Source organism: Bubalus bubalis, chromosome 22 (genome assembly GCF_019923935.1).
Source record: "Bubalus bubalis isolate 160015118507 breed Murrah chromosome 22, NDDB_SH_1, whole genome shotgun sequence".
Classification (NCBI taxonomy): domain Eukaryota; kingdom Metazoa; phylum Chordata; class Mammalia; order Artiodactyla; family Bovidae; genus Bubalus; species Bubalus bubalis.
In genome coordinates, this window is record NC_059178.1 from 30511532 (window position 1) to 30523858 (window position 12327).

Here is a 12327-nt window from a genome sequence, read left to right on the forward strand (position 1 = left end):
CTTTCAAAGCAGTTTAGATTAAGGAAGTGGGAAAAAAAAAAAAAAAGGAATAATCAGGCTAATTCCTAAGTTACTGCTTATAACTTAAAATTTCATCGAAAACAAACTTATTGCCTAGAAAATGGCATCAATGTCAGACTTTGATGCAATGATTGCAAAGAAGTCACTAAGAACGCTTCAGCCAAGGCTCCCAAATTGGACAACTTGTAAATGTGGGGAGAGATTACTATTGCATCGCCTGAAAGTGATGTAGAGACATCAAGAAAGTGTGAGTCTGTCTCATACTGTGCACACTAAGTGGCCCTGTGTTTGGGGGCCTGATGCTCAAGCCTTGATGCCCTCATCTGTATAATGGGAAGAATGACACAATCTCACATCACAGCCTGAAGAAAAAATGATCAAAATCTATTCAAGAGCAGTGCTTAGTGCAGTTAAGGACATAACATGTATGTTTAAGCTTTGTTTCTTGCCCCAAACAAACAGACCCCAGCCCCTCTGAAGTGTATTTCTTCTGATTTACACCTCTGTATGTGATCAATTGTTACTCCTCTACCCACAGGCAGTAGGAATTTTGTTTGAGATTATACCACACAGCACTTCACAAACCAGTTGCTGATGTTGGTAGTGATATGTGTGTGTGTTCCTGTGCATGTGTTTGTGTATGTATGTGTGTGTGTGTGTGTGTTTTAAATTTAGGAAAGTCCTGTTTTGTGCACAGAGCTATCTTGGAATTTTGAGCGTACAAGTTTGTTATTCTGAGGCATTTGATTAAATTTAACCACAGGAAACTCTTCCAAGTCCTAATGAAGCAGCAATTACATCTAAAAAGGGAGCCAAGCCAAAAAACATCCTTTTCCAATATCTCTCTTTCAAACATCAGATTCCAATATAAGCGCCATGGTTTTCATTTCACTTTTATACCATCTCTCTAAGCTGCTGGAAGCATGTTAAACACAAGACAGGGAGTGGTGCACCCGTAGGTCTTTGGTGAAGAGAGCTGGCAGTGATTCTACATACAGATATGTGTGCATGTGTACGCGTGCATTCACACACACACAGGAACTTACACACACAAAGTACACAAATTGCTTTTAAAGAAAGGCCACTAAGAATTAGAAAGCTCTAGTTACTGAGAGAAAATTTGAATTAGAATTCAGAAATCAGCCCTACAATTTAAGAACTTTGCAATGAACAGGCTTTAAATTTTAATTTGGACTGCAAGGAGATCCAACCAGTCCATTCTGAAGGAGATCAGCCCTGGGATTTCTTTGGAAGGAATGATGCTAAAGCTGTAACTCCAGTGCTTTGACCACCTCATGCGAAGAGTTGACTCATTGGAAAAGACTCTGATGCTGGGAGGGATTGGGGGCAGGAGGAGAAGGGGATGACAGAGGATGAGATGGCTGGATGGCATCACTGACTCGATGGACGTGAGTCTGAGTGAACTCTGGGAGTTGGTGATGGACAGGGAGGCCTGGTGTGCTGCGATTCATGGGGTCACACAGAGTCAGACATGACTGAGCGACTGATCTGATCTGATCTGAACATAACATGGGATAGTTCAAGACACAGATTAGGTGAAACAGACCTTTAAAGAATGTTAAAATTACCTTTTTTTCTAAGAGATAACAAGCTATTTTTGCCTCTAAACAAACGGATTCAACTTGGAAGATGGTCATTTTTTCATAAAAGACACACAATTTTACTGTGGTGTTACTAAGTTAAATTAAAGCTGTTCCGATAACTGAAGAAGTTACAGCTAACTGAAAGAGCCTGGCCAGGGAATGCAACCTCATGCTATTGCCAGGTTTCCAACACCCCATTTATCCCATGTGATAGTGCACTTCAGCATAATAATGCGAGGATCCTAGGATGCAGCAGACACAGAAATAATGTCAAAAGCAATTCTTCACATTTGGATCAGACCACATCAAGTGCAAAGAGTGAACTTAAACATGAAAATGCAATTTGCTCCTTCTAAAGTATACATTTTTATCTCTTGCAAAAAAAAAAAAAAAACACACCACATTCATTTCCAACGCCTCGAGGTAAAGAGAATGGCATCTATCACAAGTGCAGAGAATGTCTAAAGGATTTAGAAGCAATCTTTTCATAATGCTTCTTTGGGTGAGGAAGTAGAGTTATGAGTCGCTCAAAATTCATAAAGATTATTAAGTTTACATCCTTACGGAAGATCGGCCACCATTGCATCTCTCAGCTAGACTGACAGCCTCCCTGCCCAACTCTACTGAGAATAAGTCTCTGGTTCAGGACATTCATTCATTTTGTGGCATTAGGGCTCCGGTGTATAAGATGAAGATTCTGTCCCATTCAAAAATCAAACAAACAAAAACAAGAAACAACAAATGGGCTCCAGGGGAACAAGGATACAATATCATCACTGAAGTCAGGTACTCATTCTACCAGTAACCCTTCATGGAAGTAATTTTTAACAAGGAAGTTTTTATTTCAGCAAGTTTATTCTAGATTATCAACTCGTGTGTTTGTGCCTGCTGGGCTATTTGAATGATTAGCTGGTCCCTCAGTGCCCTCAGCTATGACCGACTGGGCACCCACGGCCATGACCCCTCATGGTAAGGAAGCTTCCTAAACAACAGTAAGCTTGCCTGGCTTGATGAATTCCAACCTCACAGCTCATCTAAACTGAGCCTATGGGCTTCACGGTTTTCTCTCTCACTCTCCGCATGGGTCTACGGAAAGTTATGAAACGTATTTTTCTAGTCCTCCCAGGAGCAAGGCCAGGTTTACAATTTGACCTCAGAAACACAGCAGTCCTGCAAAACCAGACAGCACTGAGTATTAGTGCTCTCTGCCTGGCCCAGCACAAACCATACCATGCGGCCCTGAGCAGTGTCGCTTGTGGGAAATGACAAGCAATGGATCAGTGGGAGAAAAAGAATGGGATTTAATCATATAAAAATATCCCAGGCACACAGCTCCTTTTCAGCAAGCTGCCCACCTCAGCTGAGGGTCCAGTGTGCTTATGAAATGAACCACTTGTCATTTAAAAGGGAGCCACGGAGCCAGATCTTTTGATCAGATTAAGTTACAGGATTCTCCACACACCCAGAGATGCTCCTTCTTGGCATGTCAGTATGCATACCCTCAAAATGATTTTAAAGGCATATACAGAAAGATCTAGGTATGTATCAGATAGATGTCTTAGATGGGTGAGACACGATCCTGGGAACAGGGCAGGCTCATGTGAAAGACTGTCTCAGACTAATTAAGGACACTGCTGCTGAGAACGGAAGGCTGACCCTACAGTCTTATTTACACAATTTCCAGCCAGAGGGCTGTGAAGTGGAGCCCCAGTGGGGGCATTCTATTTGAAACCCAAGGGCACCTGCATTAAGGAAACTGGTGGAAATGAATCCCTTTGCTCAACGACAGAAGATAAGACACCAATACTTCAGTTCTGTTGGTGTGGAATCTGTGTGCTCACCCCCTTGAATTCAACATAACAAGACATGGTTATCTCTTTATTTTATTATTATTAATTGCACTTCCATATGCATTCGTTTAGAAGCAGGACATTTTGTGGCAAGAATGATCAGGCTCTTTAGACAGAAGGCAGTGATTCAAAAACTGCAAAACTTCAGCTTTCAAAAATAGCCTAAGTGACCTCTTGCAGTAGTCTGACCACTCTGCAGCAAGCCGGAGGCAACCCCTGTGAAGAGCGAATTCTGGCAAAGTTCTCTCTTCACAGATGATGCACAGCTTAAGCTATAATGAGTTTTTGGGTTACAAATGCTGAACGCATTAATATTCCTTGATGATAATTATCACAGGATAAGCACCTTTCCCAATGTGAGTAGCATAAAGCAACTGAAGCAGCATTTTTACCACATTTGAAACAAGCTGGAAAATGGGATTTTCTAGTCTTGTAACCTGGGGTCAACATACATCAAGCACTGCATATTAAACACACCTATATATGAACCCTGCATCGCTTTCCTTCCCTTCTGCTCCATGTATACCTAAAGCTGCCTCCTTTATCCATCCTTCATTATGAAATTCTTGCTACAAACGTACATGTGATATACATAATTCGACAAAGAAATGTATTTCCCCCAATTGCATGAATCCTAGGTTTCTTCTTAGGAGAATACAAATAGCAAATAAGATCAGTAAGCCATGCTTTACAGATGACATGAGTCTCTGTGCAGTTTGAATGAATACTGCGGCCACTGGCTGCATATAAAACAGGGTGAAAATCAGAATTGAGCAAACAGGCTCCTAGAAGAACCAGATGTGTTACACACAAGACAAACAACCAGTCTTTACCTTTATACTTTGAAAACTAATAGTACTCTTAAGTGCTGAAAGGTTTACATGTAAATTCTAAGTCACTAACATGACGACAGTCATGATGTCAGCAGCGTGTTTACTGGCAATATGTTCACTAAGGATCTTGGAAACCAATTTCCATTCCAGATTAAAAGAGCAATTATTGTTATTTGGATAATAACCATCAAATAGTATAAGGAAAAATTGAAAAAGATGACCCATTATGCATTTTATCAGTGTTGTACAACAGTATCTGTCTAATGTTTGGTATTTGCCATAGCATACCCATAACAGATGCTATGAGACTTCACTTACTATATACCCCAATCTGACTTGATAATATATTCTGAACAAACTATAAATTGGTTTGCCTCATCTCTTTTTCTTTCTCTCCCTCTATACAGTGAAAAAGAAAAAATGTCTACTATAAAGCTTGACTGAGATAATAGGAATGGCTCAAAATCATTACAATATAAGAGCCTCCTTTTTCAAAAACATGTTATAATATCATTTTAAGACTCTATGTAAATAATCCCAACAGCACTTTGATTTAACAGTGACAAAATGAAAGCCAGGTCGAACCCTTAATCCAAAGAATGTGAACTGATTTAGGTATATTTATAGGTGTGAATCTCTTGAACTCATTTTTACCGTGTTACCCACACTTCATTTAGATAATATGCCACGCTACAACTGCCTCAAGTTCTGTAACATCATTTTTACTTATGTGCTGCAAAAATGTCTTCAAATCCCATTTGAATAGATGGCAGGGTTATGAGGGAACCTTTACTAAATATTTAACAGCACTATTGGCTTATTAAATACTATAATGTGAGAGCCATGAAAGCATGATATACAGTGCTTGCCTTTTTTCTAAAACTTAATGCTTCTGCTCATTTTGAACACTCTGCAAGCCCATTCATCAGCAGAACTGATGCATTTTAAAAAGTCCTCATTTACTAGCAGATAAATGTGGTTAGAGAGCCTTTTTAGAGGAGAAATGACTGGAAACCTATTTGGTTTTACTGTACAAAATTTGCTCTGCTCTGGCCTAGCAGAAAAGAAACCTTACAAAACATTTAAAAGCCTATTTTGAAAGAGCATGCAAAGCAACACAGTTGAAAATAAAAGAAAGTAGGGGGTATTTTCAATTCACAGGAATATACATACACCAAAAAAAGGCAATAGATTTACAAACAGCTGATCAAATACATATATTCATCTAGTCTGGAAACAGTATTTCAAATGCACATCATATAATGAGATTGTCCACTGAAACGTTGCTTTTGACTATGACATTGTTGGCAGGTAATTTCATTTGCAACTATTCATAATTGCATTAAAAAACAGGTTAATACAATTTTTGCCTTTAGCTTTTTAAGATATTTTAAACTAAAACTATGCTTTTTTTAAAAAAAAAAGAGTTGATCAGAAATTTTATAGCCTGTTGCAGTGGGTAGAAAGTAAGAATTCTCTCTGAAAAGATAGTTCTATTCACATACAGATACGCTATAGCCTAAAGAACACCCATTGCCACTGGAGTCTGCAGAGTGAGCATTATCCTGTAAACACTAACAGTGATCGTCTGTCCTCCCCTGTTCTCAGTGGAGAGTCTTGCTTTGGAGAATGTCTTGCGGTGACTTACTAAATTCAGGCTATTTCAATTAGTATTACTGCACATTAAAAATTAATTGCATTACTGAGTGGATTAAGGTTTAAATTTCAATTCTACAGTATGTGCATGAGAAATGACAGCTCAAAATCAATGCCCCTTGGCCCGCAATCGGAAGGGTGTATACTTGAACAGCGCGGGCCTGGCGTCACTGGCTGAGCCATTTTAAAAGACTTGATAGTTCAATTGAAGGTGTGTCAGCTCTAATTCTACATTTTAGTTTGAATGCTGCACAGCAGCCCTGCCTTATAAAAAGAAAAACAACAAGAGTTGCCCTAACCAGTTGGAAAAACAAACGGACACAGGTACTAAAATTATGACAGCAGAGGGGTTAAACTGTCACCCCAAATTTACAAAGAATAACTCTCAAGCTAAAACCTTGTTCATAGCTCTGTTTAATAAGAACACGGGATCTTTGACTTAAATCCACACTATTTTCTATCAGTTACTGAGCGACAGTGGTTGGTCAGGGTCAGGAAATAGGCTATTTTGTAAAGTATGTGCGTGCTCACTCAGTCATGTCCGACTCTTTTGCAACCCCATGTACTGCAGCCCTCCGGGCTCCTTTCTCCATGGGATTTTCCAGGCAAGAATACTGGAGTAGGTTGCCATTTCCCTCTCCAGGGGATCTTCCCGACCCAGGGATCGAACCTGTGTCTCCAGCACTGGCAGGCAGATTCTTTACCACTAAGCCACCTGGGAAGCCCCTATTTTGTAAAGAGATAATACTAATATGTACAATACTCATAATAACTTTATTCTGTGTTTTAAGGAAGCTCAAGAAGATACAGAAAATACCAATCTTTCCCTAAACAGTGATCCTGCATAAGCTCCCTTGGTAAATTATTAAATCTTTCTGGGGGAAGGGTCAAATGAATTGATCATCCTGAGGGTAAATTTATAACATCTAGATGAGACGTATGAAAAGAAATGGGTCACTTTTATTCACAGTAAATGTGTCTCCTAAGAAGATGAAGATGAGGAACATTATGAGCAGGGTCAATAGGGTAAAGCGGCATCAATAAGGTCCCTCCAAGCCACCCAGGGTACCTGGGGTTGGAACTGAACGGTGATCGGTATGGGCTGAGAGAAAAAACAAGCTGCCTGCAGTGTTCCTTAAGATCTCCTCTGTGTTGCACCAGTGGCCAAGAGCAAGTTCACCGGCAAGAGAGTAAAGGAGATGGGAAGTAATAATAACGATAAAAAGAATAATCAGGTGCAAATGGACCCTAAGGTGTAGTAGTGATCCCCGTGCAACAATCACCCTTCACTGCAATTTACTGATGTGGCTTCATTACAATACAGCATATAAAGGGGCGACGTACCATGTGGACTCTTTGAAAGCTGTGTGGTTTGAAGTAGCACACGCCACCCTAGCAGGCGCTGCTCGGGGAGCTAGGTCAGATTGGGCAAAAGTGAAATTCCCTGCAAAAAAAATTAAATAGAGATGCAACATGTGTACAGCATGGTGATATATGGGGGGAGGGTGGGGTAAGAGGATAAAAGGTTAGCAGGGAAAGGTGTTTCCTTTGTGAACTATTAAAGGCATTTCAAATTAATCTGAATTAAAACATCCTTTGAAGAGGTAACAACTTGTGGCTCTGTTAAAAGGAAAAGATAAAGGATGTGATGTTTCCTGTTTGGGAAAGAGAAACCAGCCCTCTGTTTCCTATTCTGATTCTCCATGAAATGAACTTAAACTGTGCTCTTAGATGAACTTCAGCACTGCGCGTTCAGGTTACTATTATTTAAAAGGAGAACATGACTGGCTTTTCTCATTCTGGCCTGCTTCAGCTGAAGGTCTTAGTTTTCAGCCAGTGCTCAGAAGATGCTGAAGCAATGTGTTTAGGGGAAAAAAAATAGATTCTTTCCTCACCAAGGATCATTGAGTATGTCATTGGTTAATTCTTGTTCTATGCTCCTCATTAGCATGACTCTCAAGTTTCTGGTTATCATATCCGAAATATTAAGACATAATAACTACGAAGGTGCAGATAATTGGATATTAACCAGAACATACTTGACTGGGCAGGAGGTAGGGCCCTGCTTAAACTAATCCTGAAATATATTAATCACCAATTAATGAAAGGGTTTCGAATTCATTTTCTATTACAGAACACCTCCGAGTATCTAAGCTTTTTCTAACAAAATGACTTGGAATAACAAGGTAGAAATAAGGAATACGGCCATCTGATGGTAGCTTGAATTAATTCTTCACAGCCTGTTGACAGGTAATCATGAAAACTACAGTTCAAGCCTTGATTACAGTTATGAAGCCTGATGGGAAGAAGTGGGGACAATTTCCAGTGTTCAGTGGCTTTGGTTTCAATTCCAAATTTATTCCTTTCAATGGCAGAGCCATGGCTAAATATTTCAGCAGAGAGCTGTCATAATATTGTCTGAGTCTTTCAGCCTAGGCAGACCTTGAGCCCTCCAAGCTCACAACAGATGTACTCTTAAAATAAAACCAATTAATGGGAGCCTGAGAGGTCTAGCAAAGGCATGCTTTGTACATAGTAAACAGGAAGTAGTAAGAAGGTGATGAATATATTGCAGGATTAAAAACCTTGGCTAAGCAGTGATTGAAAAGTCACCACCACGTAGATGGAAATAAAGTAATGCTGAGAAAAGCAAATAGAAAAAAAAGAAGAAGAAGAAGAAGAAAGAAAACAGGAGGAGAACCATAGAGAGAAGGGAAGTCAGTGGTTATAAAACCCCCTACTAAGCTTCCCAGAAAATCTTCTGCACCTATTTCACTGAGTTAGAGAAATGGCTACCAAAACGCCATTCATCTTTAAAAAATCTTCTCAGGACATTATTCTCACAAACAGATTCTCATATCTTTTCCTATGTAAAACTGTGGCTCCCAGATTCTCTGAAAAAAAGACTTAACACATTTTTACATCAGAGAAAATAAGGTGTTTGGCTGAATGCAACATAAGTCAGGGACTGAAATAATGCCATCTCTCCATTTTCCCTGCCTTGAGTCACTTGATGTGATGAACCTCGTAAGAAAACTGTTATCTCAGAGTTTTCTTTTTACTTCTGTTGTGGGTTGAATTTAATTTTAATAGTTGTTAAATAAGCACTCACGGCGGATGAACTAAGATACACAGGCAAGTGGGCCCTTTTATCAACAATTTTGCCATAGAAATACACAAACATTTCAATGGCTCTTCATTAGCAAACAAATCAACAAGTGATATTTTAATGCCTGACTTTATTCCATCTCTGTGGGGACTGTAGTTGAGAGTGTGATGTACAGTACAGAGAAAAGAATCATCAGCCACAGCGTCCCAGGGCTCTCTCCATTGAGGACTTCGCAGCCTCCGCTTAAAGAGTGCATTTAATTGACTGATAGACAGTAGCTTCTTTGTTCACAGAAGACAGCGAAGTAATGGCAGCTTGAAAATCGTACCATCTACAGGGTCTCCTGAGACTAGTAACAGGGGGATATGTGTCAGGAATAAATAAATAATCTAATTATTAAGCCACTTCCTGTCAAGTTAACTCCAATTTGTTGGCTTTTGAAGGCAACAAAACGAGGCATTTTTCCTCATTATGCTTCTCTTTTTATACCAGTGGTAATCACAGGCGGATTAAAGGGTGCCTGATTGCTTTTCTTTTTTTTTTTTTGTCAAGGAACTGAGAAGCAGCCAACAGTACAGAAAAACAGAGTTGGGGTTAGAAGAAATTTCATGCTTGTCTCCTTTCCAGCTCCCTAACAGCCCACACGGCTGCCCCATACAGAGCTGCCAGCTGTACAGCAAATGTGTACCCTCCAACTGAGGCCTACCGGGCCACAGGCGCCATTCTGAGAGCTGTGAGATACCTTGCAATCTTGGCAGGTAGCTGCTGCTGTCATAGGCATAATTCTAAAGGTGACCTAGGAAGCTCATCAGCTCACCAAATGCAACAATATGAGCCACTCAAGTTCAACACCCACTCTCCACATTCCTTTGTTTACTTGCTAGGAATGGCCCCGCGACCAGGAAATCACCTATGGAAATAGGTCATCAGCCACCTTTTCTCTTTATGCGTCTGAACCGATCCTGCGGAATTAGGTCACAATGCCTATGCATATCTGGGCCTGTGTGTGTGTGAGTGAGTGTGTGGATGTAGGATCCCTCTATTTATCTTTGGTGGATGACTGTACCCGCCCTCCATTCAGAAATGTTTTGCAAACTTCATGCAGAAGCAGACAATCACCCCTATTTGATAATCAACATATCTAATGGTGAGTGGATGGGTATGCCCTGTGGCATATTCTCCAGCAAGTCAAAGTGTGTTAGTCACTCAGTCGTGTCTGACTCTTTGTGACCCCATGGACTGTAGCCCACCAGGCTCCTCTGTCCATGGGATTTCCCAGGCAAGAATACTGGAGTGGGTTGCCATTCCCTTCTCCAGGGGATCTTCCCGACCCAGGGATCGAACCTGGGACTTCTGTATCGCCCGCAGATTCTTTACCACCTGAGCCTCCAGGGAAGTCAAAGGAGAGGACAAAACCAGAGCCAGGAGCCCCACCAGCATGTCTCAGTCACACAGAACTTTCCATCTGGCACAGACCCTGCCCGGTGTCTCTGTACAGAGCCTAGGAAGGCAGGCTGGCATCTCCATAATTTTGCTTGGGAACAACATTCTTATGAGGTCTCTTTTAGGACCATGTGTTCTAAAAAGGAACAAGAAACTGCATCTTCCATCTGTCAGTGGGCTCAGTGAAAACCCCCAGCCTCGGGGAAAATGAACATGATGAGAAACGTCTGAGAAGCTTTCTGGTAAGTTAAAACTCCACTAACCACCAGTATTTTTCACTCTTGTAAATTAAAGCTGCTAGACGCAGGCTAAAACACAAAACAAGGGTTAACGTTCTGATGTGTCTTTTAATAGCTTAACACTGACATAAGGGAGAGGCCTCAAAGATTTCTTGAAAAGTGGCTTCAGAAATAAGAATCCAAAGAATCAAGATGAGCTCTTGAAAACTGGATTTTATTCAAAAAAAAATTTTTTTTAAGGTCTTTTTGATTTTATATTAAACTGTCTTTGTTTTTAGGAAGGCTGACGGTATGAGAAGCTTGGTCATTTCCTGTGTCCCCACTTTGCACTTGTTCAACGGTGTAGCCGCGTTCTATTTATGCCTGTGTATGTCCTTTCTGAATATATCTTGAATTTTTGTTAAATTGCGCAGATAATTAAACCCTCTTCATATTTACAGTCTGCTTCATTGGTACCATGAATTCTGTTTTCAGTTACTGTCTGCGGATTCCCTCTCTGAACGATTTCATACGAAGCAATAACACTTCATTTTACATAAGTTTTATCTGATGTCCCCATACAGAGCTGCCAGCTGTACGGCAAATGTGTGGTTCTCAAACTGAGGCCTGCCGGGCCACGGGCGCCGTGTGGAGAGCTGCGAGGCACCTTGCTGTCACTGGCAAGCTTTCTTTGCCATCGCTGTGACCATCACTCCACACTGCACACAACTTAAAATCATCTGATTATTAGAATTTGTGGCCCACACTCCATTTTATCCTTTATTTAAATCTATCCCCAGATCACACATTTGTTTAAATGTTTTGGCTGGTTTACAAATCATGCCGCCATCTGCACAGTAGGTGTGACACCATTTTTTTAGACAAAGTTACGTGGCAAACAAAGATACAGTCATTTGAAATGCTTTGGTGTTTGTTATTCTGCCGGGCTCACTTGGACCAACTCGAAGAAATAAATAGAATTATCTGTGTAAATCGATGAACATCTATGAAAAACAACACCCAGCAGAATGCCGAGCTTGCTCCATTACCTACGTTAATATCATGACAGCTGAGGAGAGATGACCTGGCCCACTTCTCATCTCTCCTGTACAGATGGCTATTAAAGAGAAAGTATCCCTTTTGTATGGTCCATGTAGAAACCCTTTATGGGCTTTTCAAATAAGCCAGCATTGCCCACATGAGGGTAGCTTTCTGTTAGCATTAAACTGCCCAGATTTCATCTTTTTTAATCCAGCTCTTGATGAAATTAGCCAGTATTTCAACATATTTAACACCAAATGCTTATTTCTTAATTCCCTGAGTTTTGTAAGCAATCAACTGAAGATGACTTAAAAAAATTCAATAGTCTTCTCATTTAGAACTCATGTAAACTCCAGAGAACTTATGGACTTTGAGCTGCTTAGGATAGTGCAGGTAGACACACACACATAAACACCGACCCATATACGCATTGTTGTAGATCCACCATAATCATGTTTTTTAAAAAGCAGCCAATGAGAGCTGAGCATTTAAAGAGCAACATGGCTCTTTATCTTCCTATGCAGAGATACATATCTGGATATTTCCCCTTCA

At 40.5% G+C, this 12327-nt stretch overlaps 1 protein-coding gene across 5 annotated transcripts in view; it reads right to left on the reverse strand.

Annotated features, from left to right (window-relative positions):
• ZNF521 (zinc finger protein 521) overlaps nt 1–12327 on the reverse strand; it is a 313446-nt gene that overhangs the window by 124060 nt on the left and 177059 nt on the right. The gene's annotated exons all lie outside the window — the stretch shown is intronic.